A 26493-nucleotide genomic window follows, 5' to 3' on the forward strand; every position below is an offset into this window, starting at 1 on the left:
ATACCGACAGTATCTGGATTTCCAAATCATTTGTCAATGGTCTGAAGTGCCATTTCTTTTCATAGCAGGACCCGTTTCGTTGTCATCCGCGGTATCCGTACAGCACAGCGGTACGTCGACGATACTCTACGCTCCGTTTTGTTGCCCTTCATCGCAAGCCATAGTGTCCTGGAAATCGTGCAATGTAGGCCTAGGTCAAATAGTGTGGAAATACTGCCAGTGTGTATAATTTTGAACGTTCCTTTTCCTGGTTACCAAGGCAAGGAAACCTCCTAAGCCAAAGCCAAGAAATGTTGAGATAGCAGAAAACGTGTGTGTCAATGTGCACGTTTCTGGTTACACTGGAGACCACAATTATTCGTTTCCATCAAGTCCAAGTAAGCTGAAGGAAAAGTTCGAAAAAACTGAAGAAAGGAAGGAAGCAAAAGTTGTGCAATATAAGACTAAGTTAAATACCGTAAACAAAAGGAGCAAAAGACAGACGCAGAAGATTTGCAAATTAGCAAATATTTTAGAAGAACTAAAAGCTAAAAACTTAGTAAACGATACCGTAATCTCGCTTATTAACGCTACTCACAGTGACATGTTATTGGAGATGGCCATTACAATGTTGTATGATGTAGATGTCAGTGTGTTAGCTGTTACTTGTGATGGACTTTCCACTAATATTGCAATGGCAAAGGGGCAAATATAATCGTACTGTCTGCTACTTTAAAAGTGTCATGTAATTATCTAATGCAAATAACTCGAAGTAAACTCGCTCCACCTTATCAGGAAAGAGCCTTACATTCTCAAATTTCGTGTCTCTATGCAGACGTATTTCGGAAATTAGGAAACTTCATTCGTTTAAGTATACTTTTAAAATAGACTCGAATAATCAGTATTTTTTTAAACAAACATGTGTTTAATTTGTGCTTCAATTTGCTCTTGATGCGTCTCATATACTTAAAATCACAACCCCATTTCTAGCATTCATCCCTGCAAATAGCGGCTATCAGCTGCTTCAATTGGGGGACAGTTGCCTCGCTTCTCCGCTACGGCGTGGTAGGGGCTTGGCGAGCACTGGCTGTCGGCGCCTCACCGGCGCTCCGCCCCCGACTTCACTGCTGCTGCGTCCCGACTGCGCTGCTGGTCAATCCCAAACTCACTGCCAGACACACGACGACCCGGAAATACTATCAGTCGCTCCAGAGGTGGTATGACAGTGCGCTTATTGATACACGCTGCTGCTGCCGCTCACGGGCAAGTAAGGCACGAAGTTAGTGACACCAGTAAATGGAATAAGAAAACGAGGCGACAGTACCGTAACAGAAGATGACAAACAATAAACGGGATAAACGCGAGCCATGAACGGCTCAGCTGGGTCGCAAGCAAAGGGCGACATACAAAATAAACAGTCTTCTTCGGAATATAAATACAAATCTGTGCTACATACAGATTTCTAACGAAGCGGCTGTCTTTGACGCTGCAATCGAAGTGGGGTACCAACAGTGGGGCGCGGCGCTTATGTCCCCTTCACGAAGGGGCCGCTGCTGTCCCATTGTCGTCCAGAACGGGAGGTCGGTCGGCGAGCGATTGGCTGACCTCTTCTCACAGCCTTCTCTTCTCTGTCGTTCCCTACTGGTGTACCGGGGCTTCACTTTACGCCGTAGCAGAACCAAATTACGTGCCTGAGGAGTATCGTTGAGTTTTACGACCGGATTCGCGGTTTGCTGTCAGGAAGGTCACAGTACGTAGTTGTTGTTGTTGTGGTCTTCAGTCCTGAGACTGGTTTGATGCAGCGCTCCATGCTAATCTCTCCTGTGGAAGCTCCTTCATCTCCCAGTACCTACTGCAACCTACATCCTTCTGTATCTGCTTAGTGTATTCACATCTTGGTCTCCCTCTACGATTTTTACCCTCCACGCTGCCCTCCAATGCTAAATTTGTGATCCCTTTATGCCTCAGGACATGTCCTACCAACCGATCCCTTCTTCTAGTCAAGTTGTGCCACAAACTCCTCTTCTCCCCAATTCTACTCAATACCTCCTCGTTAGTTATGTGATCTACCCACCTAATCTTCAACATTCTTCTGTAGCACCACATTTCGAAAGCTTCTATTCTCTTCTTGTCCAAACTATTTATTGTCCATGTTTCACTTCCATACATGGCTACACTCCATACAAATACTTTCAGAAACGACTTCCTGACACTTAAATCTATACTCGATGTCAACAAATTTCTCTTCTTCAGAAACGCATTCCTTGCCATTGCCAGTCTACATTTTATATCCTCTCTACTTCGACCATCATCAGTTATTTTTCTCCCCAAATAGCAAAACTCCTTTACTACTTCAAGTGTCTCATTTCCTAATCTAATTCCCTCAGCATCACCCGACTTCATTCGACTACATTCCATTATCCTCGTTTTGCTTTTGTTGATGTTCATCTTATATCCTCCTTTCAAGACACTGTCCATTCCGTTCAAATGCTCTTCCAAGTCCTTTGCTGTCTCTGACAGAATTACAGTGTCATCGGCGAACATCAAAGTTTTATTTCTTCTCCCTGGATTTTAATACCTACTCCAAATTTTTCTTTTGTTTCTTTTACTGCTTGCTCAATATACAGATTGAATAACATCGGGGAGAGGCTACAACCCTGTCTCACTCCTTTCCCAACCACTGCTTCCCTTTCATGTCCCTCGACTCTTGTAACTGCCATCTGGTTTCTGTACAAATTGTAAATAGCCTTTCGCTCCCTGTATTTTACCCCTGCCACCTTTAGAATTTGAAAGAGAGTATCCCAGTCAACATTGTCAAAAGCTTTCTCTAAGTCTACAAATGCTAGGAACGTAGGTTTGCTATTCCTTAATCTAGCTTCTAAGATAAGTCGTAGAGTCAGTATTGCCTCACGTGTTCCGATATTTGTACGGAATCCAAACTGATCTTCCCCGAGGTCGGCTTCTACCAGTTTTTTCCATTCATCTGTAAATGATTCGCGTTAGTATTTTGCAGCTGTGACTTATTAAACTGATAGTTCGGTAATTTTCACATCTGTCAACACCTGCTTCCTTTGGGGTTGGAATTATTATATTCTTCTTGAAGTCTGAGGGTATTTCTCCTGTCTCGTACATCTTGCTCACCAGATCGTAGAGTTTTGTCAGGACTGGCTCTCCCAAGGCCGTCAGTAGTTCTAATGGAATGTTGTCTACTCTGGGGGCCTTGTTTCGACTCAGGTCTTTCAGTGCTCTGTCAAACTGTTCACGCAGTATCGTATCTCCCATTTCATCTTCATCTACATCCTCTTCCATTTCCATAATATTGTCCTCTAGTACATCGCCCTTGTATAGACCCTCTATATACTCCTTCCACCTTCTGCTTTCCCCTCTTTGCTTAGAACTGGGTTTCCATCTGAGCTCTTGATATTCATACAAGTGGCTCTCTTTTCTCCAAAGGTCTCTTTAATTTTCCTGTAGGCTGTATCTATCTTACCCCTCGTGAGATAAGCCTCTACATCCTTACATCTGTTCGCTAGCCATGCCTGCTTAGCCATTTTGCACTTCCTGTCGATCTCATTTTTCATGAGTAAGTGCGTAGTAATCGGTGTAAAATTATCGTGTAAAACATATGTGATATCCTGCATTCTCTCAAGGAAGTGTTATACGACCTCTGCTGTTCCTGATCTACATAAGTGACATAGCAGACAATCTGAGCAGCCCTCTTATATTTTTTACAGATGATGCTATCATGCACCGTCTTATAAAGTCATCAGATGATCAAAACAGAATGCAAAACCATTTAAACAAGATACCTATATGGTGTGAAAACTGGCAATTGGCTCTACATAATGAAAAATGTTAGGTCACCCACATGAGTACTAAAAGGAATCCGCTAAATTTCGATTACCCGATAACTTGTTGAAATCTAAAGGCACAAGTGGTTAGGGATTACAATTACGAATAACTTAAATTGGAACGATCAGATGGATAATGTTGTGTAGGAAGCAAACCATAGAGTTCGATTTATAGGCCGAACACTTGCAAAGTGCAATAGATCTGCTAAAGAAACTGGTCTTGCCCGTCCTCTTCTGGATTGTTGGTGTGGGATCCATCAGGTAGGACTAAAAGAGGGCATCGAGAAAGTTCAAAGATGGGCGGTTAGCGAAATAGGGGAGCGATTGCCACGGATACGGTACGCGTGTTGGGCCCACAATCATTAAAAGGCGGTTTTCATTGAGGCAGGATCTTCTCATGGAATTTCGAAAATATTTTGTTGGCGCCCACCTACATAGGGAGGAACGATCATCATAATGAAAGAAGTGAAGTCAGAGTTCGCACGGCAAGATTTAAGCTTTCATTTTTCCCACGCGCAGTTCTAGAGTGGAACGGTTGAGAAATAGCTTGAAGGTGGTAGGGTGCACCCTTTGCTACGTCGCCCTTAAGGGTGAACTGCACAGTAATCAGGTAAATGCAGTTGTAGATGCGAGAGGTTTAGCTAGAACATATACCGGAGTAGCCTCCAGCTGTGTGATTAATTACCCGCAGCAGATGGAGAGCTTGTCGCAAGCGTGCTCAAGGTCAACAGCCTGAAGCGAGATGGTCACTTGACCTCATTTCTGTTGACAGCAAGCGGAGAGCTTCAATTCGCATGTGGTGAAAACATTTTACAGGTCCACCACGAGAGGGACTGCGTAGGGATGTGTTGCGGATTGTGTATCCAGTCTGCGGAACCCTAACAAGCTGCACTATGCAGCAGATGCTGTTGACCCCCTTCGCTTTTTTCAAACAAATATTGCTTTATTTTAAACATTATGAGACAACAGTACAAAACTGACGGATGTAGGAGTAATTTCAGGCGTATGGCCTGCCCCAAGGAAAAGTGTCATAGGGCCGTTACTCTTTACAATACAGTACAATACAATACAATACAATGGGTTGAGATAATCAAAATTCTTAACTTTTCTATTAGGCGAAATACTGAAGCAAGTCAGATTTTTTAATGGAATGGTGTCCTTCTTAACGGCATTTGAATATTAAAAAGACGAGTAGGCTTCGACTTGGCTTGGAACTTGGTTGCGTTTCCACCACGGTAGACAATTCCGAACCCTGACATCTCAACTGTAGCATTTTTCTGGGACAATTGGAAATACACTGAAGAACCAAAGAAACTGGTACACATACCTAATACCGTGTAGGGTGTAGGGCCCCCGTGAGCCCGTAGAAGTGCCCCAACACGACGCTGAATGGACTCGACTAATGTCTAAACATGAATTCTGCAGGACTGTCATAAATCCGTAAGAGTACGAGGGGATGGAGATCTCTTTTGAACAGCAAGTTGCAAGGCATCCCAGATATCCTAAATAATGTTCATGTCTGGGAAGGTAGGTGACCAGCGGAAGCGTTTAAACTCAGAAGAGTGTTCTGGAGCCACACTGTAACAATTCTGGACTTGCGGGCTGTCGCATTGTCCTGCTGTAGTTGGCTAAGTACGTCGGAATGCACAATGGATACGTATGGATACAAGTGATCAGACAGGATGCTTATAAACGTGTCACCTGTCAGTGTCGTATCTAGACGTCTCAGGGATCCCACATCTCTCCAACTGCACACACCCTACACACCATCATAGACCCTCCACCAGTTTGAACGCTCCCCGGCTGACATGCAGGATCCCTGCAGTCATGAGGTTGTTTCCCTACCAGTACACGTCCAACCGCTCGATACAATTCGAAACGAGACTCGTCCGACCAGGCCACGTGTCTCCAGTCATCAACAGTCCAATGACGGTGTTGACGGGCCCAGGCAAGGAGTAAAGCCTTGTGTCGTGCAGTCATCAAGGGTACACGAATGGGTCTTCGGCTCCAAGAACCCAAAAAAATTGTTCAAATGGCTCTGAGCACTATGGGACTTAACATCTGTGGTCATCAGTCCCGTAGAACGTAGAACTACTTAAACCTAACTAACTTAAGGACATCACACACATCCATGCCCGAGGCAGGATTCGAACCTGCGACCGTAGCAGTCGCGCGGTTCCGGACTGAGCGCCTAGAACCGCTAGACCACCGCGGCCGGCCAAGAACCCATATCCATGATGTTTCGTTGAATGGTTCTGACGCTGACACTTGTTGCTGACCCAGCATTGAAACCTGCAGTAATTTGCGGAAGAGCTGCTGCACTTCTGTCACGTTGAACGATTCTCTTCAGTCGTCTTGGTCCCGTTCTTGCAGGATCTTTTTCTGACCGCAGCGATGTCGGAGATTTGATGTTTTACCGGATTCCTGATATTCACAGTACACATGTGACTTGATCGTAGGGGAAAATCCCCACTTCATCGTTACCTTGGAGCTGCTGTGTCCCATAACACTACCCGTCGACTGTAACACCACGTCCAAACTCAGTGAAATCTTGATGACCTGCCATTGTAGCTGCTGTAACCGATCTAACAACTGCGCCAGAGCCTTGTTGTCTCATACAGGCGTTGCCGACAGCAGCGCCGTATTCTGCCTGTTTACAAATCCCTGTGTTTGAATACGTATCCCTATACCAGTTTCTTTGGCGCTTCACTGTAAATGGTCCTTCAAAAGGCGCGCCGGTGGCGAAACGCGCAGAATATTATTAACAACTGGCGTAACACCAGCTGGAAGCCTGCAACCTTTGTAGCGTTTGTATAATAATTTATTACGTCAAATATTTCTTAAATAAACAAAAAAAGAAAAGAAATTGGCGTTACCGGCCTCGGTAAATAAGTTTATCATAGGAACAACGTTTGCAATTTCTTGTAGTAATGACCATCGTGTGCTAATTTTTTTTCATTAAAGATACATGTTTTTATAAAATGTGCGCGCGGGATTAGCCGAGCGGTCTGAGGCGCTGCAGTCATGGACTGTGCGGCTGGTCCCGGCGGAGGTTCGAGTCCTCCCTCGGGCATGGGTGTGTGTGTGTGTCCTTAGGATAATTTAGGTTAAATAGTGTGTAAGCTTGTGGACTGATGACCTTAGCAGTTAAGTCCCATAAGATATCACACATTTTTTTAATAAAATGTACTTCATTACGGTTCTGTTAATGATTCAGTTATCCACATGTAAGTCTTTTATGATCACACGTGTTAGAAACTTTGTGTTGAATGCTAAATTAGAAGTGCAAATATTTTGTATGATTTTAAGATACGACAATCGTTGATGAGTGCATATGTTTTCAGTTTTATATACTTCATTTTACAAATGTTTAAAATTTTTTAACTTTGTGTTCTTGGCTATATTTTTAAAATACCAGTTTTACTTGACTTATGTTTTCTGTGGGCAGAGTTTGCTCTTACTCTCCCACTTCGGCTATATTTTCCCACCTCCCCCTCTTTCCGCCTCTCTTCCTTATCCACACACAACAAAGCATGACCACATACAAATTTCAGTCTTTCATCGTGTGACCTTATGATGTAAATTCATTGAAACTATATGGAGATTATGATGCGAGAAGTACGTAACTATGTTTGTTTATCTGTACGAAATTTTTTGTGGATTAAGCGTATCTGAATAAGGCAATTATTTCATGAAACCGCTAATGTCAACATTTCTCCTACATTTAACCGATCGTTAACATAATAACGTATTGTAGAGACGTGTAGAATAATTTTTATTTGTCGTCAGACCACGTTCTTTTGAATTATTTCGATTTCCATAAACATTCTGATACTCAAATGTTCAAATGTGTGTGAATTCCTAAGGGACCAAACTGCTGAGGTCCTCGGTCCCTATAATTACACACTATTTAAACTAACTTAAACTAACTTATGCTAAGAACAACACACCCACCCACGCCCGAGGGAAGACTCGAACCTCCGGCGGGATGGGCCGCGCAGCCTTTGACATGGCGCCTCTAACCGCGCGGCGGCTCCGCACGGCATTCTGATAGTCGCTTCTCACATTTCTTCATTGTGAATTTGATTGGAGCAGCTCCGTATTGCAGAACGTCTGTTAACAATCAATACATTTTAACGGAACGCAGAACGTTATGCAGCAACTGTGAGACTCCTTCGAGCTATTCGAGAGCACATAGAAGCACCAAATGAACTGACAATTTGCAGACTTACTGTGAAGTTCAGTGAATCAATTTCAGCAGAGAACGTAAGAGTTCTGGGCGCCCTGCTCTGCCCGATATGTGTAAAATATTGGGGTGGTTTGTGGCAGTGTGGCCTTGCGACGTAAGAGTAGAACTGTGAAACTACTGACAAACACTAGTCAATGAATTATTTTCAGAGTATTTACGTGGTTTACCACTTAATCAAAACATTTACAGTTAAAAGACAGTTCACTAACGACGTAATATGGACGTTGCAACGTTTCTAGACGTACTCGACAATGGTGATAACCGCGAAAACAGTCTGTGGGTAATAAAGACTAGTATAGCCTGCGGTCAAAATTCGACCACTTGCCTCAGTGGTCCTGATCTGTGATAGCACATGTCATGTATCTGAAATTTTAGCAGTAATACTGATACGTGGCAAATACTGTACTGTACCTACGCGTATTCCTGAATTTTTTTTTTGTTTCTCTTTAATTGTTAGATCATTTAAAAGGAGTCTTTGATACACCGCTTTGAAACATAATTTTTTTGTTAATGGCGGCAAATTAACTTGTCCCTTATCACAACACAATGTGAATGCCGTTGTACCGCATAAAACACCGCAATGATTAGCGTTACAAAATCTACACTGTAAGTTCATCAAACCCCAATTACAGTTCTCAAAATTATTTGGAATAATGTTTAGTGCATGTTTAAATGTATCTTTCAGGACGACAATAGAATTCTCGTTATCAGCATCTGCATTATTCTATTACTTTCTCTATGCAAAAATTGTGTCCTCTAGCTCTTTCACTTCCATTTGTCAACGTTCATCTTTGAGGCAGAGTCTAGAACAAATATAGTCTCCTTATAAAAAGGGACTTGTAGCTACTCAAAATGAAGATACTGAAGATTAGGAACACACTCAATTTTGTCAGGACGGTGGCAAATGAGCACAGCACGTTTACTCTTAGATCAATGTAAGTGAAAAAAAAGACGGCGCTAATAAACAACGTTTGTTGTACCAGGCAGCTTGATTACTTCGTTACGTTTCTGACTGTCGACAACATCAACGACGTAGCATTTACGGCATTGTAGCCATCCGCTATGTATGTGTTACTGCAAATGAAGGATCTGTAACATTTATTAAACATGAACGTCCCTAGAATGCAACTACAAGAAACGCTGTTACGTTCGTGTGTCGTTTCTACCAAAGCATCTGATCGTTAAGTGTGGTAAAAATTGGTAGCAATGTCAGAGACAAAGGAAAACTTTTCTCATGTTTGTGTCTACTTCCTTTCACTTCTCCTAATGTCTATATATAGACACGATTTTTTTCTTGCATATCCACAGGAAAGTTCCTTTCGATTTACATGAGTTTCATTGGCGTCCTTGTATAATTAGGTACTTCAGTTGTCGTTGCTCAGGTATTAATAATATCATCGGTAAATAAAACAGATGCATTATCGTTATAATGTCTGCATTGCTATTACTTTCTCTGCGTAAAAATTGTGTCTGTCTAACTCTGCGTCTTTCACTCTGACCCGTTGGCATTCTCCTTCTAGGCATACCCTAAAAAAATATAGGTTCTGTCGAAGGTTCTAGTTATTCAAAATGAAGTAATTAAAATTTAGAACTTACGTACCTCAAATTTTCTGTTAATGGCAGAAAATGACCACACAGTTACTCTTACAGAAAAATAAGCGAAATAATTATGCCAATATACAACGTTATTTACAGTCCTCGTTACTACGATATGTTGATTTTCACTGCTGACATCGTCGACCTAGCAGGTGTCGCACTGCAGCTGCCGGTATGCATGGTTCAAAATGAAAATGAACCATGTAAACATGGAAGCCCACAGAATGCGATTTCACGAAATGTTGTTACTATCGGGCGTCATTTATACCACAGAACCTGATCGGTGCGCAGGGCAGAGGTTGGTAGCTCTTCAATTTTCGATGTTCAGGTGTTGTAGATTTTAATGCGTGTTAGAGAATTTGACATCAGTATTATGAACGTGAAATCTTACACTTATTTTTACCACTCTTAACGGCTACATACACACACTATTTTTTGTTTGTGCACATCTGTGGCAAAGTACTTTTCGATTTACGTAAAGGCCATTATTATTAAAAATTAGTTAATATTAGGAGTTGACCCAAATTTTTCGTGTTCATGCATTAATATTATTATCATAACCAGTTAGACTGGAGCTTCTTTCTAATAATAACTCCTGAGAATATACGTTTGGAGGGCAGCATAGTATGAAAGCGAATCATGGGCGGCGGGAAAATCGGAGAGGAAGACAATTGAAGCGTTTTACGCGTGGTGATAAACAAGGATGGAAAATTTAAATCGACTGATCGGATAAGAGATGAGGAGGTTCTCCGCAGAATTGACGAAGAAGAAAACACGCGGGAAACACTTAAGAAGAAGGACTAGGATGATGCACATCAGAGAATAATTTCCGTGGGGCTAGAGCAGCTGCAGAGGGTGAAAACTGTGGTCTTCAGTCCTGAGACTGGTTTGATGCAGCTCTCCATGCTACTCTATCCTGTGCTAGCTTCTTCATCTCCCAGTACCTACTGCAACCTACATCCTTCTGAATCTGCTTAGTGTATTCATCTTTTGGTCTCCCTCTACGATTTTTACCCTCCACGCTGCCCTCCAATGCTAAATTTGTGATCCCCTGATGCCTCAGAACATGTCCAACCAACCGGTCCCTTCTTCTTGTCAAGTTGTGCCACAAACTCCTCCCCAATTCTATTCAACACCTCCTCATTAGTTATGTGATCTACCCATCTAATCTTCAGCATTCTTCTGTAGCACCACATTTCGAAAGCTTCTATTCTCTTTCTGTCTAAACTATTTATTGTCCATGTTTCACTTCCATAAATGGGTACACTCCATACAAATACTTTCAGAAACGACTTCTTGACACTTAAATCTATACTTGATGTTAACAAATTTCGCTGCTTCAGAAACGCTTTCCTTGCCATTGCCAATCTACATTTTATATCTCTCTACTTCTACCATCATCATTTATTATGCTCCCCAAATAGCAAAAATCCTTTACTACTTTAAGTGTCTCATTTCCTAATCTAATTCCCTCAGTATCACCCGACTTAATTCGACTGCATTCAATTATCCTCGTTTTGCTTTCGTTGATGTTCATCTTATACCCTCCTTTCAAGACATTGTCCATGCCGTTCAATTGCTCTTCCAAGTCCTTTGCTGTCTCTGATAGAATTACAATGTCATCGGCGAACCTCAAAGTTTTTATTACTTCTCCATGGATTTTAATACCTACTCCAAATTTTTCTTTTGTTTCTTTTACTGCTTGCTCAATATACAGATTGAATAGCATCGGGGAGAGGCTACAACCCTGTCTCAGTCCCTTCCCAACCACTGCTTCCCTTTCATGTCCCTCGACTCTTATAACTGCCATCTGGTTTCTGTGCAAATTGTAAATAGCCTTTCGCTCCCTGTATTTCACCCCTGCTAACAAATTAATGAGGGCGCTTCATGTACGTGCTATTCTGACAAGGGAACTTTCCAGCCCTGAAATTTTTTTTATAGGATTTGTGTTTAAAAAATTACGGAACATGCGTAATTTCGCGCCAATGGTGCGCTAGAGCGAAATGCGGTTGGCAGCGTTGTACACGTCTGTGCTTAACATATGACTGTTGGAAGTCCATTTCTGTGTGTCAGTTATTGTTCAGTGTTGTATTGAATAGAACGTTGTGTCTTAGAGTTCGCGATTTTCGAGATGGCAGAGTTGGAGGAGCAACGCGTCTGCATTGAATTTTGCGTGAATCTTAGGAAAATCTTCGCATGGACAAATGAAATGATGAAGGAAGCCTACGGTGATGAGTGATTAAGCCGTACTCGGTGTTACGAATTGTTGACACGGTTTAAAAATGGCCGGGCGGAAGTTAAAGATGTCACTCGTTCAGGACGCCCTTCGATGTCTACCTAGGACTCTCGTGTCAGGAACGTCAACGAAATTGTGCGTGCCAGTCGAAGACTGACTGTCCGAAAGATTGCAGAAGGGCGTAACATCTCAGCTGGATCATGTCTTGAAATCCTGACATAGCTTCTTGGAATGCATCGTGTTCCCGCCAAGTTTGTCCCACTACTCGTGAGCCAAGACCAGAAAGATCTCGCCTCGCAGCCTGTGAAGAGCTTTTGGATCGCGCAAATGAGAACGAGATGTTCCTTAAGAGAATCATATAGGCCTAGCGGACTTTGTTTTTATTTCCGATGCTGAAAACCCCGTTGAAAGGACGAAGATCTGCAACGATAGACGACATAAAAGAAAATTCGCAGATGGCGCTTCGAGCGATCAAGCAAGAAGCCTACCAAGACTGCTTCCGGAAGTGAAAAATGTGTTGGGAGCGGTGTACCAGTTGTGGAGGAGAGTATTTCGAAGGAGACCGTTCACACTAAGTAAAAGGTAAGAGCAGACAAATTTTGTGGACAAAGCCCCGGAATTTTCTGAATAGACCTCGTACATCCAACAAGTTATTGACGGACGCTTGGTGTGAGTGCTACTCTGACAAGTGAAATGTCCAACCCGACAAGTCGAAACCTGCGCTATAAAAAAAATTTATGCTCTAAGAGTACACCGAAAGAAATACAATGTCCAAATTCTAGCTGCTAAAACGCACTGCAAGTATATTTAAAAATATGTTGAAATTTGCCAAATTCCGAAGTCGCCAGGCAGCTGGAGAAATGCAAAACCTGTAGCTGTACCAGACAGCGCATGCATAACACAGAGGGAGCATATAGTTTTGTTCTAATCATTCCGTCTCGTGTTTCATCACAGAGACGTGCAAGTCGCCCCAGTGGCGGCGAATACAAAGATTTCCATCAGGGGTCAAACAATCTCAGATGATCTCTCCTGGACAATAGAGGAGAACGATCAATTATTCCAAAGGCAATAGTAGAATGAAATGATAATAGAAGTTATTTTCAAAATACGACGGTTTGCTCAAAAGTAATTCCTCTGAGCTGTTAATGAGAAAACTCTTAAAGCTTTTTAAATAAAGCACACATTATCAACAATCTGAATCTTCATTCTTCATGTTTACAGCCGGGAGAGCGGTACGCTGACCACATGCCCATTCGCATCAGGCAACCACTAAGGGCTGAGGATGACACGGTGGCCGGTCGGTATGGTTGGACCTCCAAGGCCTGTTTGGACGATGTTTGTTTGCTTTTTAACTCATAAATGAACAAAAGACTTCCTTAACTTTGACACACTTCTTTGCCACAGGAGTACTGGATATTTTACAACTGTTATGGAATAGCAAAGAGTCACATGATGAGCTATTTCACAAACTGTCCTCTTTCAGTACAGTGTTCCACGTGAACAAGTCCATCAGAAAATTTAACTATCACGTTGATCTCAGGTGAATGTGTTGACTGCTATAGCTGAGGTTTCGAACAGGGCGAGCTCTGGCATGCTGGGCGCTATATTGACCTCTGTGTGAGGGCGCTGCTGTTGCTGAGAGGGAGGTGTGGTCTTCCGGAGCACCTTCCACACTTTGTTACTCATTGCAGCGAGCCCTCACTAACGTCTGTGGTATCGATTCTCATTGCCAACTTCGCTGTCGCAATGCAATACCCGTATGATACCACATATTTATCAGCATACACTGAACCACCAAAGAAACTGCTATACGCATGCGTATACTGCGATGTGTAGACAGACAGAATTCGTCGCAGCGGTCGGCGACGCCTATATAAGACAACAAGTGTCTGGCGCAGTTATTAGGTCGGTTATTGCTGCTACAATGGCAGGTTATCAAGTTTTCAGTGAGTTTGAACGGCGTGTTATAGTCGGCGCACGAGCGATGGCACACAGCATCTCCGAGGTAGCGATTAAGTAGGGATTTTCCCACACGACTGTTTCACGAGCGTACCGTGAACATCATGAATCCGGTAAAACATTATATCTCCGAAATCGCTACGGCCGGAAAAAGATCCTACGAGAACGGGACCAACGACGACTGAAGAGAATCGTGCAACGTGTCAGAAGTGCAACCCTTCAACAAATTGCTGCAGATTTCAATGCTGAGCTATTAACTAGTGTCAGCGTGCTATCCATTCAAGGAAACACTATCGATATGGGCTTTTGGAGCCGAAGACCGACTCGTGTACCCTTGATGACTGCTCGACGCAAAGCTTTGCGCCTCGTCTGTATCATACGGATATTGCACTGTTATGACTGGAAACATATTGCCTGGTCGGACGAGTCTCGTTTCAAATTGTATCGAGCATATGGACGTGTACGTAAAAGGAGACATCCTCGTGACCCATGGACCTAGCTTGTCAGCAGGAGACAGTTCAATCTGGTAGAGGCTCTGTAATGGTGTGGGGCGTGTGCAGTTGGAGTGATATGGGACGCCTGGTACTTCTAGATATGACTGTGACAGGTGACAAGTGTGTGAGCATCCTGTGTGATCACCTGCATCCATTCATGTCCATTTTGCATTACCACCGACTTAGGCAATTCCAGCGGGACAATGCGACACTCCACACGTCTAGAATTGCTATGTTACTGCAGAGTGGCTCCAGGAACAGTCTTCTGAGTTTAAACATTTGCGCTGGCTACCAAAGTCCCCAGATGATTCAAATGGTTCAAATGGCTCTGAGCACTATGGGACTTAACATCGGAAGTCATCAGTCCCCTAGAACTTAGAACTACTTAAACCTAAATAATCTAAGGACTTCACACACATCTATGCCCGAGGCAGGATTCGAACCTGCGACCGTAGCGGCTGCGCGGTTTCAGACTGAAGCTCCTAGAACCGCTCGGCCACAGCGGCCGGCAAACTCCCCAGATATGGACATTATTGAGCATACCTAGGATGCCTTGCCACGTACTGTTCAGAAGCGGTATCCACCCCATCGTACTCTTACGGATTTACGGACAGCCTGCAGGATTAATGGTGTCAGTTCCCTCCAGCACTACATCAGACATCAGTCGAATCCATACCACGTGGTATTGCGGCACTTCTGCGTGCTCGCGAGGGCCCTACACGATATTAGGCATGTGTACCACTTGCTTTTGCTCTTCAGTGTAATTACGCTGGCAACGAGAACATTTCTCCCAACGAGGGACCAGTTTATTGTTACAGTCACTGTAGAAGAACTGATGTTGTTGTCGGAGCCACAACCTCGCTGCTGCTTGCACCGCTTTATCACTACCAAAGTCCTCGAAGGTGTTCTTTAGGTTTTGGTGACAGATAAAAGTCGTATAAGGCCACGTCAGAACTGTATGAAGGATGATCTTTGACAGTGAACTCAAGGTATCAGATTATCGCAGAAGTGAAGAATTCAGACGTAGAATGTTACTAACGTGTGTTTTATTTAGAACCTTTAAACATTTTCACGTACAAAATTCGGAAGCATTACTTTTTAGAACGCCTTCGCAATTAGTAAGATCTGACGAAGAAATGCGATCTTACGCATTTTTGAAACATTTTTTTTTGATTTTCACAAGTTTTTTATTCATCTTAATCGCAAAAATATATTGGATTATAATTGATTATTGGTTTCAGTTGATAAACAAGCAGCTTCAAATAACTCATAGTACAGACACTGTATCTACGTACACTGTAGGCTATAATGCCATTGTCTGATAATTTTCGATACATATGTATTAATACATATGTATTAATACATATGTATTAATACATATGTATTAATACACTGGTTGCTACACAACAAAGTTGCAAAGTGCAATACAGAACCATACTTAACCAGAATGAAAAATGCTCTTATCATAGAACAAAAGAGGGGCAGACTGAGGAATATAAAAGAACTAGCTCTTCGACTTATCTAACGTCTTCAAAGACATTTAAATCTAAACATTATGACACATTCTACAGTTTTTACGAAGGTAAGGCAATTATTAACTGCAATTTAATTATATTTTTGTTTATTTTGGTAGTACTGTCGTTTTACGTTGAAGACGCACGCTTTGTTTATTTGTTGTTATACACTCCTGGAAATGGAAAAAAGAACACATTGACACCGGTGTGTCAGACCCACCATACTTGCTCCGGACACTGCGAGAGGGCTGTACAAGCAATGATCACACGCACGGCACAGCGGACACACCAGGAACCACGGTGTTGGCCGTCGAATGGCGCTAGCTGCGCAGCATTTGTGCACCGCCGCCGTCAGTGTCAGCCAGTTTGCCGTGGCATACGGAGCTCCATCGCAGTCTTTAACACTGGTAGCATGCCGCGACAGCGTGGACGTGAACCGTATGTGCAGTTGACGGACTTTGAGCGAGGGCGTATAGTGGGCATGCGGGAGGCCGGGTGGACGTACCGCCGAATTGCTCAACACGTGGGGCGTGAGGTCTCCACAGTACATCGATGTTGTCGCCAGTGGTCGGCGGAAGGTGTACGTGCCCGTCGACCTGGGACCGGACCGCAGCGACGCACGGATGCACGCCAAGACCGTAGGATCCTACGCAGTGCCGTAGGGGACCGCACCGCCACTTCCCAGCAAATTAGGGACACTGTTACTCCTGGGGTATCGACGAGGACCATTCGCAACCGTCTCCATGAAGCTGGGCTACGGTCCCACACACCGTTAGGCCGTCTTCCGCTCACGCCCCAACATCGTGCAGCCCGCCTCCAGTGGTGTCGCGACAGGCGTGAATGGAGGGACGAATGGAGACGTGTCGTCTTCAGCGATGAGAGTCGCTTCTGCCTTGGTGCCAATGATGGTCGTATGCGTGTTTGGCGCCGTGCAGGTGAGCGCCACAATCAGGACTGCATACGACCGAGGCACACAGGGCCAACACCCGGCATCATGGTGTGGGGAGCGATCTCCTACACTGGCCGTACACCACTGGTGATCGTCGAGGGGACACTGAATAGTGCACGGTACATCCAAACCGTCATCGAACCCATCGTTCTACCATTCCTAGACCGGCAAGGGAACGTGCCGTTCCAACAGGAGAATGCACGTCCGCATGTATCCCGTGCCACCCAACGTGCTCTAGAAAGTGTAAGTCAACTACCCTGGCCAGCAAGATCTCCGGATCTGTCCCCCATTGAGCATGTTTGGGACTGGATGAAGCGTCGCCTCACGCGGTCTGCACGTCCAGCACGAACGCTGGTCCAACTGAGGCGCCAGGTGGAAATGGCATGGCAAGCCGTTCCACAGGACTACATCCAGCATCTCTACGATCGTCTCCATGGGAGAACAGCAGCCTGCATTGCTGCGAAAGGTGGATATACACTGTACTAGTGCCGACATTGTGCATGCTCTGTTGCCTGTGTCTATGTGCCTGTGGTTCTGTCAGTGTGATCATGTGATGTATCTGACCCCAGAAATGTGTCAATAAAGTTTCTCCTTCCTGGGGCAATGAATTCACGGTGTTCTTATTTCAATTTCCAGGAGTGTATCTTCACAATTTTCAAGCTGCTGCGTTAGTTTCGTTATCGCTGCCGTGCTGTTAATCATGGCTGCTCCGCTGTCTATTTGCACCAAAGAAGATCAATGTTCAGTGATCCATTTTTTGTGGTCGAAATTCATCGAATACTTTCAGTACAGTACGGGAATAGCGTTTTGCCACTACGGAGTGTCTACGAATAGACTGAAAATTCCGAAATGGTCGCACAAGTGTTCCGCACGAAGAAAGAGCTGGACGACCGTTTACCGCCACAAATGAAGAAACCATTGATTGTTCACGTGAAATGATTCTCTTAGACAGACGATTAACTATTGACGAAGTGGCACATAATCTGCAAATTAGTCACGGTTGTGCCTACGAAATCATCCACAAAAAATTTGTGTTACGTAGAGTTTGTGCAAGGTGGGTCCCAAAACAACTGGCAATGTTGCATAAGCAAACGCGCTTGGACATCTACAAAAAACGTTTGGATCGCTATGGTAATGAAGGGGACAACTTCTTAGGCAGGATCATTACTGGTGACGAAACATGGATACATCACTAAGAGCCGGAGAGTAAAGGGCAGGGTATGGAATGGAAACATCCAAATTCGCGGTGCAAGAAATAGTTGAGGACCCAACCGTCCATAGGAAAACTGATGCTTACGGTTTTTGGGACGCACAAGGTCCAGTACTGGAACATTATGGCGAAAGGGGCACAACAATAAACAGTGTACGGCACAGTGAGATGCTTACTGCCAGGCTAAAGTCTGCAATTCGAAGCAAACGCTGAGAATTGCTGTCAAAAGGTCGTGTGTTGTTGCACGACAAAGCCCGTCCGCATACTGCTGCCCACACTGCTGAAACGCTCCAGAAACTCACATTTGAAGTACTGGATCTTCCTCCATATAGTCCCGATTTGCCCATTCTGACTATCACTTGTTGGGTCCACTGAATCAGGCATTAAGGGGCCGTCGATTTGCCTCGGACGATGCAGTGAAAGAAGCTGTGCATTCCTGGCTCGCAGCTCAGCCGAGAACCTTCTTTTATGAGGGCATCAGTAAGCTTGTACAACGATGGACAAAGTGCGTTGAAACACAAGGCGACTATGTCGAAAAATGATATTCTTGTAAGTTTCCTATTCGATTACAATAAAATTTTATAACTACTTTGCGGATAGTAATTGACTTACCCTCGTACTTGATATTATTAATAACCATGTCATGTAGTATAATGCACCATGTCAAGTAAAATAGCATGATACATGATGTCATGCTGTGTAACATGACACATGTCATCGTATCATCCAACATGACATTTGTCATGTCGTGCAACATGACATGACGTGTCATTAAAGTTTAGGTTGTATGCATATCTCCCCTGTGATAATTTCTGTTACAGATGCACCCCCACTCTCGGATACTACCTACTATAGGCGAATCCCACTCTCTAGAAGCACATAAAATTTTTTCTCTTGTTACATCCTTCACCATACATGTAATAGGGTGTGGGTTGGGGTGAGGAATGGTCCCCTCGGGGAAAAATACCAACCCTACCCCTATCCTGAAATTAAAAAAATAATTTGGCGTCCACCCAGGAACAAATCCACTCCCAGAAATTTTATCGCTCTAGGAAAACTTAGTTATTACATGGATGCCCTTCAGCCATATGACATAACATGTTGTTTAACATGGCTGGCGAATCTCCTGAATTTTGAGCACAGGGTCATGGACTTGAGCCTATAAACTGCAAGAAGCCGATGTACCAGCACCTTGCAGCTGAGAGAGCTCACGACGCTAGGGGAAGTAGGGCTAACTCGTAAAAAAAGCGCGACTATACCAAGATGTTTTGATTTAAATGTCACAGAAGCTGCCAGATAAGTCGAAAAAAACTGGTTCCCATCTTTCCAGCCTTAAGTCTGCCCAGTACATATTCGCCTTTCTTGTGCTTATTTGAAAATAATATTAGCAGTTATAATGGGATTATCGTTTACTTTTTGGCTGCCTGTATCATTACCACAGACATAAATATCACTGAATATGGGAACTCATGAAAAAGCCACGTATAACAGTCCATACGAATAAACATGTTTTGGTAACTTTAAAGAGTCTTGTTTTTTATTAATGGTCACAGCGAAGAATACTTTTATTGGAAATTGTTTTCTTATCGTTTGGAAGGGCATGGCTGGTTGAGAAGATGTGAGGTTAATACGGGGTATGAGCACCGGTTTATCAGAATGAGTGACTTGAGCGGCGATGATGTTCTCGATTAACCCTTCAGACGTGAATTTATTCTGGAGGAAGGAAAGTTCTCTTTATGTGGTATTGCTCTTAGCTGACTTTTTAAAAATGATTTTGGACGCAAGATTTAGACAAAAGCATGTACCTATTTTGAAAATATACTTTGTACACTTGTCTTCATTTTATGGAATAAAATAACTAATTATGGAACATTCTCCGTTGTAATAAATGGTAAAATGATCTTTCAATAATTTCCATGCAAAATAACAATATTCAATTACACAGTGGAATATAGCGATTCAACCACATCCGTGTATTCTTGTGGTCACAAGCTGCTGCCAACTACCACACTGACTTGCTGATATTTTCATAGTGACGCCCAACAGTTGGCAGCACTTGCGCATGACCAAAATGTTGAAAATTCACAAATGTTTTGCTCAAGTTTCCATTGGGGAAAAAATACTTCTTTTGCGCCTAAGATACAGTAAAACTTAATGTTCACAGTTGCAGACAGAGGGTCTCAAAGGGTTCAGTGAGTTGTCACTACTCTTGCACCGTTAATTAGTCTTTGAGTAGTGTTAAGACTTCTAATTAACACAACGACAGCATTTTTACTTAAAAGCTAATTATGAGGTGGTAAACCGGACGAACTTAAAGAGTTTGGGAATTTGTGGAGGTATGTTCGATGGGGTACAACAGAATGTAGTCTATTTAAACAGAATCGGAACTGAGGCAAACCATTACCTGTCCAAGTAACAAATTGGAAACGACATATCTATTAACCTACAGCCATCATGTTTTTTGGACGTAGAATCACCGTTAAATGGTACTGCGAAACATTTTGTTCAGATTTCCTTGGGAATGAATATGGCGGCAAAAAACTGTCGTAATTACAATAACAACGCTTAGGAATTTTGAACACTTCATTGAAGTAAGTTTTTAACGAACACATGTAATTTTCCTCATTAGTGGTGAACAAAATCTTGAAAACGATGTCTCAAGCAATAATTTTGAATAAGTAATGCGGGAGATATGGCGTGCCAATCTAAAATCGTATACAGGATGAAGAAGAATTCGCCACTCTGACTTCGCAGCCCGATTCCTCACATAGTGGCAATACAAAACTGTCTCTCACAAAATTTCGTCCTGCGCATGTTTGGGGCAGTAAATTGACGTTAGACTGGGAATCTGGCAACCCTGTAATCACAGGTACCTCCGTGAGCATGTATAGTAGTTCAGTGCACGTGGTGCAGTTGGTAGCGTTATGGGTTAGCACGCAGAAGTGTAGAGATTTCGATTGTTTTTATTTGCCAATGGTAGTCTGTGTGGTACGGTTCCTGGCGTCTTAATCGATACAGCGATTACTGTGGGTCTTGTACAAAACATGTGCGGTTATGTACTACGAACGCAGACATGGAAATACAATCGCTTTCATTGGTCATCTTTTAAAGAGGCCTCTTTCTCGTCGTGGACGCTAATGTTCCGCGCCACTACTTCTGCTAGATTCCAAACCTGTTTTCTGTGTAACCTTCCCCAATTGTCCCACTGAAATTATTTGCGAAGCACATTGCTAGCCCTACTGGTGACGTGAGGTCATAACGAAATACAACGGACCTAAACCTGGCAAGTATAATAGTTGGCACTAAAGGTTTTTTTTTTTTTTTTTTTTTTTTTTCGTGAGGCTAGGGCCTGCGGTCGGGTAGACCGTTCGCCTGGTGCAAGTCTTTTGAGTTGACGCCACTTCAGCAACTTGAATGTCGCTGAGGATGAAATGATGATGATTGGGGCAAGACAACACCCAATCCATGAGCGAAGAAAATCTCCGACCCAGCCGGGAATCGAACCACGGCCCCTTGGCAGGACATTCAGTCGCGCTGACCACTTAGCTACTGCGCCGGACACCAAAAATGTCGTGTGACGAGGGCCTCCTGTAGGGTAGGCCGTTCGCCGGGTGCAAAAGTCTTTCGATCTGACGCCACTTCGGCGACTTGCGCGTCGATGCGGATGAATTGATGATGATTAGGACAACACAACATCCAGTCCCTGAGCGGAGATAATCTCCGACCCAGCCGGGAATCGAACCCGGGCCCTTAGGATAGGCATTCTGTCGCGCTGACCACTCAGCTACCGGGGTCGGACGGTATAACTCGATGGGACACTTTAGGGGTGGACACACACAAAACAAGTTTGGAATCTGCTAGGTGCAGTGGTGCGAAACAATTCGGGTCCAAAATGGTTCAAATGGCTCTGAGCATTGTGGAACTTAACATCTGAGGTCATCAGTCCCCTAGAACTTAGGACTACTTAAACCTAACCAACCTAAGGACATCAAACACATCCATGCCCGAGGCAGGATTCGAACTTGCGACCGTAGCGGTCGCGCGGTTCTAGACTGAAGCTCCTAGAACCGCTTGGCCACACCAGCCGGCAATACGCATCCACGACAAGAAAAAGGCTTCTTTAAAAGATAACCAATGAAAGAGATTGTAATTCCATTTCTGTGTTCGTAGTAAGTAACAGTACATGTTTTGTTAAGTACCCACTGCAATCGCTTTATGACATTTAGGACGCTGGATACTATAGCGTCCCCAGTGAAATAATACGAAAAGACTTAAAAAACAGTATTTATAAGGAACAGACATTTAAAAATTGAATAATATACATTTTCTCATGTACCCGTAAAACAATAATTTCTCCGTGTAAGTTTCGAGGGCAAAGAAATATAACAAACTGATCTAAAGAGACGAAAATATACGCTCTTTTGTTAATTTTTTAGTCGTCTTCACTTCTTCTCTTGTCTTGGTTGCGTGTAGATGGACATCTTGCGAGTGCTGGCAAATGTAAGCATATTTGTACTAATTAAGCAGATAATGTATTGATTTAATATCATTGTTCACTTTTAATTTGTAAGAGGTGATCCCGATTTCATGTCCGCCTTCCTTGAAGTAACCTGCATTCGAGTAATTTACAGTGCAACAATCGCAGCGGCCGATGCAGCCAACGACGCCATTACGCGGCGATATTAACTTATAAAAATTTAGCGGAAGCGAAAAACTCGCCCGCTATTAACATAACATACATTTTTCTCCACAGCCGCCCGACGCAGCAGAAAATAAGTAGCTTTATGATTCTTATTTTCAGTACCACAGCCGAGAGCCAGAGCCAGGACTCCGACTACAATGCAGTGGTTAACGGAGGTAAGAAGAAATACTCTCGCGCATGTGTGGGCCGCAATTGTAATTAATAACTAAAGATTTTTTGCTTTAAAGTGAACTGACTAGCCGAGGAAATTAATATGAAAAGTTTTTTCCATTGTTCAACTTATATACTCATGTTTTAAGATTCAGCGCGTCTAATTCCACTGAAGATCAATATTGTTAAAAAAAGAGAACTTCACAAAAGTATTTAATTCTAAATCAAAATTGAATGAAATACCATTTTTATTAAGGCCCACCACGTAAGTTGGCAACAATCATCATTACCAATAAATAATATATTAAATTACAACGACCGACGGACGCGAGAATAACGTACCACCTAGAGTACGTTTAGCAAATAAAATCAAACAATGCTCGACCCAGAATCAAACCCTCGACCTCCTGCATGTTAACCCAAAACGCTAATTGCTGCACCAACTACATAGCAGCGATCTGTATGCTGACAGAGGTAGTTACCGTACATGCTATTACAGTGTCGCCAGACTGCCAATCTTCAACGTCCCTGTACTGCCAGAAATATGCGCAAGACGATTTTTTGTGACATGTTTGTATTCGCAGTATGTCAGGGATCGTGGTGCGAAATTCGAGTGCACGACTTTTTCATCATCCTGTATATTCTATCTACAGCACGTCACTTGCAATACTGTCAAGAAAGCCATAATGCGGATTAGATCAGCATCAACTCGACATGATGGCATCACTATCCAGATGGTAAAACTTATTACTGATCAACTACTGCCCTCTATAACAGACATTTTCAACGATTCATTAATCACAAGTGTTTTCCCTGAGGCCTGGAAACTGGGACAAATTAAGCCACTGCCTAGAAAGGACATCGCCACAGCACCCTCTGACTACCGCCCCATCTGCCTTCTTCCTCCACTATCAAAGGCCTTACAATATATAGTCCATGACCAGCTCATCAACTACCTAACTACTAACAACCTACTAGACGAATACCAATCAGGTTTCCGTAAACATCGAAGCACAACATCGGCACTGATAAAGGTGACAGATCACCTGAAACTTGCCATGGACAGACAAGAAGTGCCGGCCGGGGTGGCCGAGCGGTTCTAGGCGCTACAGTCTGGAACAGCGCGACCGCTACGGTGGCAGGTTCGAATCCTGCCTCGGGCATGGATGTGTGTGATGCCCTAGGTTAGTTAGGTTTAAGTAGTTCTAAGTTCTAGGGCACTGATGACCTTAGAAGTTAAGTCCCATAGTGCTCAGAGCCATTTGAGCCATTTTGAGACAAGAAGTGACCATCATTTGCTGCTTAGATTTCAGCAAAGCATTTGATACTGTCGACTTCGACATCTCACTAGCCAAACTTAGCGGTCTGAATTTCTCGCCAAGTGCAGTGGAATGGTTTCGCTCATGCATGATGTCTCACCAGCAACGCGTCCTGTCCGGGAATATAAAATGACAATGGCGGCAGGTAGTGTCAGGCGCTCCCCAAGGCTCAGTATTAGGTCCTATACTCTTGTCTCTGTATGTCAATGATGTGTCATCGGTTCTGACCTATTGCAAATATCATATGTATGCTGATGACCTTCAGTTGTATCCAAGTGCGAAACCAAGCAATCTTAAGAAAGCTATTGAAAATTTCATTACTGACCTCGATGCACTATCAAAATGGGCACAGGACATAAGACTAAAACTAAACCCATCTAAAACCCAAGCGGTACTTGTTGGTCACTCTAAGCTCATTAGCCCAAAACATCGGGAATCCGTACCATCTCTTATCCTAAACGGAACAAATATTAACTTCTCTCCCTCAGCAAAGATTTTGGGAGTAATAATAGATGAAAATCTAAATTGGACAGAGCACCTAACTGCTGTGTGCAAAAAAGCATCAGCATCCCTTCATGTCCTACAAAAATATAAAAAACTCTTTCCTTTCGATCTGAAAAAGAAATTAGTACAAACGCTTATACTCCCAATCATTGACTACAGCGATATTATCCTACAAGGTCTCTCTCAGGAAAATGTGCGACGTCTGGAACTGGTTATGAATGCCTGCGTCCGATATATCTGTGACGTTCGACTTTTTGATCACACTTCGCCAGCATATGCAAAATTGTCCTGGCTGCGTGCAGAAAAACGCAGAGATTTCCATACACTCTGTCTCATCTACTGCCTTATAAATGTACACTGTCCCTCATATCTCTCCTCGTCCTTAACGCTTATGTCGCAACAACATGACAAAAACACACGTTCCCATCAAAATAAAATCCACTCTGTTCCACTGCATCGCTCAGTCACCTTCTCAAAGTCCTTTACAGTAGCGGGAACTCGACTCTGAAATAACCTCCCTCGTTATGTTAGAGAACTTAAAAACATGTCCGACTTCAAAAAACAGTTAATGACGTATCTACTTAAGCAACAGTAATGCCTTCCTCTGTACATGAATGCACTTCACCTCATTACTTCCCTCTTTCCCCCTCCTTAAATCTCCGTTGCCCAAAACTCGGTATACTAGCAAACATCTACTTTACACAGCAAGATATTAATGTACATCTGCACAAATCTTCATTACTATTGCCAATTTTTCTCATGTTTATCATTATTATTTGATTTTTTTTACTGTTATTATTATTGCTTTTATCATAATTTGTATGCATAGCACCTGTTGTAAAAATACTGCCAGCATTTATTTTATTAGGTCTTAGTCATTACTCTTTATTCATATTGTGACTAGAATAATCTAATTTGCTTATTTAAACTATTGTCATGATGTAACTCTGATGTGTGAAATGCTGCATGTGTGGAACACTGGTCCGATGTAAGAGAGGGCCTGATTGCCCTATAATAAATAAATAATGATGCCAAGGTTAAAATCGCCGCCCCAACAGCGAAAACTGGTGAAATGTCTCGCCTCTCGGCAGAGTATTCGATTCCTTTTGGTTCTAGAGAACAGAATTGTCGATTCCTAGTAGTTTATAATCCGCATATCATCAGTAGTGGTGGACGTACCCACTTACCGTGTGCAGTCGCGAAGTCAAACAAGGACGCGTCGCCCCGGCTTATCCCTCCGCTGTCCCCGCTGCTACTGACAAACAGGCCTCAGCTCTCCTGTGTCGGCACGACGAAGGAGGCGGTGGAGCACGCGTATCTCCTAGCCTTGGGGACGCAAAGCAGTACTGTCAATATATAACGCGGGCACTTCCAGCCGGGACACACGGCACTGTCGGGCCCCCCTTGTGACGTAACGCGGCTGCAAAACAAGGCGCCGCGTGACGGAGGAACGGATGGCGGGGGCTCGCGTGCGTTACACAGGGGCGGCCTGCCAAAGGGAATTGATTTATTTGTCCCACTTCAATAACGCAGCAGGTCAGCGGCTCGCTGGCGCGCTATAATGGGCGAGATCACAGTCGGATATTCTTAGACTCGTGGAACTGGAAAGAGTCATTGAGGTTGAGTGCTTTGGAATCGCTCGAAACGCTTCTTTCGTTCGAGCGTCGTAGCTTTCTCGGTGTCGGAGCGCAGCCCCCACTCACGGCCGCGGTAAAGGATGCGTGCGAAGCGCGAGGTACATTACGCGAATGACTGCTCCGCGCATTCGATCTGAAACGTTT

At 43.5% G+C, this 26493-nt stretch overlaps 1 protein-coding gene across 1 annotated transcript in view; it reads right to left on the bottom strand.

The window, feature by feature from the left end:
* Positions 1-26062, bottom strand: part of LOC124551105 (ammonium transporter Rh type B) — a 221678-nt gene extending 195616 nt beyond the window's left edge. The window contains exon 1 of the mRNA XM_047126042.1: positions 25900-26062. The gene's annotated coding sequence lies outside the window, so the exon portion shown is untranslated. The remainder of the gene's footprint in view (positions 1-25899) is intronic.
* Between the last annotated feature and the right edge of the window lie 431 nt (positions 26063-26493).

Source organism: Schistocerca americana, chromosome 9 (genome assembly GCF_021461395.2).
Source record: "Schistocerca americana isolate TAMUIC-IGC-003095 chromosome 9, iqSchAmer2.1, whole genome shotgun sequence".
NCBI lineage: Eukaryota > Metazoa > Arthropoda > Insecta > Orthoptera > Acrididae > Schistocerca > Schistocerca americana.